This window comes from Gracilinanus agilis, chromosome 1 (assembly GCF_016433145.1).
Source record: "Gracilinanus agilis isolate LMUSP501 chromosome 1, AgileGrace, whole genome shotgun sequence".
NCBI classification, from domain to species: domain Eukaryota; kingdom Metazoa; phylum Chordata; class Mammalia; order Didelphimorphia; family Didelphidae; genus Gracilinanus; species Gracilinanus agilis.
Genome location: NC_058130.1, coordinates 191,396,773 through 191,400,080, shown reverse-complemented (window position 1 = coordinate 191,400,080; position 3,308 = coordinate 191,396,773).

Here is a 3,308-nt window from a genome sequence, read left to right as displayed (position 1 = left end):
AGAGAGAGAGAGAGAGAGAGAGAGAGAGAGAGAGAGAGAGAGAGAGAGAGAGAGAGAGAGAGAGAGAGAGAGAGAAAGGTTTACTAGGAGTCCAAGCCATGGACAAGGGCATTGACTTCTTGACCCCTCTATCTCCTGTCCACACAAGCCACTTGGAGATTAACCAAGTAAAGTCTTAACATAACAGTCTACAATTGGGAGAACCCTTTGTTTTGGATTTAGGAGCTTTTATAATAAGCACCAATAAGAATGTGGTTTTGTCCACTACCTTTCCTATTCCCATCCTTGCCATCTCCATTTCTTGGGGATGTGTAATTAGAATTTTGTACCCCAGGACTACGTTTCCCAGAATCCTATTTTCATCCTCACTTTACGTCCTTACGTTTTGGAGATAAAGTTTCTGTTAACCCCTCTATGCTTTTCCTCTACTTCAAGGATTGGATGTTAATTTTAATCTTACAGGGAATAATAGTGGGGCTAGGAAATCATATAGGACTAGACATTCAAATGATTCGTGGAACCAAAACTTTTCTTCTTTTATATGAATAGCAAGAAATGAGCCCTGCTAGGTACATCTGTCTCCAAAAACGTATAGATCTGCTGGGCACTACAGATGGGCAATAGCTGGGCCCAGAATTGAACAACTGAAAATTGGGCCAAATCTCATTTGGGAAATTACACTGTACTTTCAAATTTCTCCCATCCCTGACACAAAGCCTATTATTTTTTTTTTTTTTTTAGTAACAGCATCTTCCCAATCGTGGAACACTACAATTTCCAAAGAATCTAAATTGCATGTGACTCGAAGGTCAATGGCAAGGCATATGGTGGGTATAAGTGGACTCTGACACATAACCAAGGCAGACTAGAGGGAGAGAAGTGGCAAAAGGGGGCATGCATCATTGAGGAGATGTAGGATCAGAAGAGATCTGACAGATAGGACAGAACACTGTGTATCCCGTCGGACTCTGATTCCATAGCAGATGTTTTTGCTTCTTTGTTTTTTTTGTATTTTTTATATCATAAGGCAGGGTTCAACCTACAGCAAGGCAAGAAATGAGTGATCCAAAACAAAAAGCATCAATAACAATTGTTTGTTTGTTTGTTTTAAAGAAAAGCAAAACAGGTAGTTTTTGTAGGTCACAGATCAGCAACAAAGGATAACAGATGGACAGCTTAGTTGCATTGCTAACACACCTGGAATCTCAAGACCCAGAAGGTCTTCAGTGTATTGTCTACAGAAAAAATATATATGGGGGGAAACATATGGGATTATGTGGATAAGAATTGCATCAGGGTCAGGGGCAACTCAGTAGATGGAGAGCCAGGCCTAGAGACGGAAGGTCCTGGGTTCAAATCTGATCTCAGGCACTTCCTAGCTGGGTGACCCTGGGCAAGTCACTTAATCCCCATTGCCTAGCCTTTACTGCTCTTCCACCTTGGAACCAATACACAGTATTGATTATTGGGTGGAAGGTAAGGGCTTTAAAAAAAAGAAGCATTGCATGGGGTTAGAAGGCATGAGAGGGTTGGGAATCAAATCACTAGAAAAAATACCCACATAAAAGAAATCACTGATTCATTGAAATGCTGACATTTTTATCTGAGTGCCTTCCAGGTGAGGCATTTAATGGACATTCCTGGGGATCATTGAGAATGGTCAATAACAGGGATTTATTTTTTTGAAACTCTTACCTTCCATCTTAGAATCAATACTAAGTATTGGTTCCAAGGCAGAAGAGTGGTAAGGGCTGGGCAATGGGGGTTAAGTGACTTGCCCAGGGTCACCCAAGGTAGGAATTTGAGGTCAGATTTGAACCCAGGACCTCTGTCTCTAGTCCTGGCTCTCAAAACACTGAGCTGCCTAGTTGCCTTTTAAAAACAGGGATTCTTAACATTTTGGGGGTTGTGGGAACTTTGACAGTCTGGTGAAACCTATATGCATAAAATAAAATACATAGGATCTCAAAAGAAACGAATTACAATTATTCCTTCCACATAGTGACTTTCCCCATCGGGGTTCGAGTATGTCAGCATAAGAAATTAAATGGGAATTTGGGGGGAGACTTGTGGAAGCCACAGATGACACACAAAGGACAACAGATGATACAGAAAAAAACTTTAGAAACTCAGAAATACATACTTAACCCAAAATTTACAATGAGGCATACTGTAAACACCCCATAAAAGCAAAAGAAAAATATCAGACTTCTTCTCTGGCACAGAGAGGACCAAAAAAATTTAGGTGATATTTTCTAGATCACCAAAACCTCCATGATGTGGGAAAATAATTGTATATGGAAATAAAAATGTGACATTTACCCACACATACAAATATATATATATATATAAACAAATACATATTTATATAATACAATTACATAAATATTATATATGGCTATTTTTCTAGCCACTATAGCACACTATCTATGTATGTAGGCATTTATTTGTATTATATGTTTGTATATGTTATATAGTATTATATTATACATCATATATATTTCTATCTGTTTAGGTGTGTGTTGTACGCATATTATGTGTGTGTACATGTTATAGATACACCCATAAACATATAGAGTATTATGTGGAGATTTATAGATATGAAGGGAAAGAGACTGACAGATGGATACATGGTCAAGTGCTTTCCTGTGCACTGGAGTCCATCTCTGCTTGGTTCTCCACTCTTGATCTGGCCCCACTTCCTTCCCACACAAAGAACGTAAGATGTGAAAAAGCAAGCCCCTTTTCCGTGGGCATCTAGGCAATCTAGGCATCCAGCCCTAGTGCTTACACAGCATGTCTGCTTTTCACTCCGATAAATACACTGCAGAACTGTGTCAGATCCTTTAAATGCCTACACTTTGAAGAGAGGACCTAGAGTTGGTGAGCAAAAAGAGACCAGAAAAACCTGCTGCCATCTAAGACCGAGAAACACTTTTCTTTTTTCTTCCCTGGGCCTCTTTGCCCACCACACCATTATTTTCCTCTCTCACAACAACAACAAAAATCATCTGAGTCAGAATTCAAGCAAATTCTTTAGAAGAAAATAGGGAAATTTCAACTGGGGGCGGAGGGGGAGAACCGTAACCAGCTCTTCTCTTCTTTCTCCTCTTCTTCATTTCTGTTTGCTGCCTCTTTTTTTTTTTCTCTCTCCCAAAAGTCATTGCTAATTTTAGCCCTGAGCTCAGAGGCAAGCCCTTAAATGTGAGGGTTCTTTTCAGCTGCAGATAAAATGAACAATATTACAGAGATGGCACAATATGCCTTCAGAAGAGGGCACTAAATGGCATCATGACAAATGTCCACCC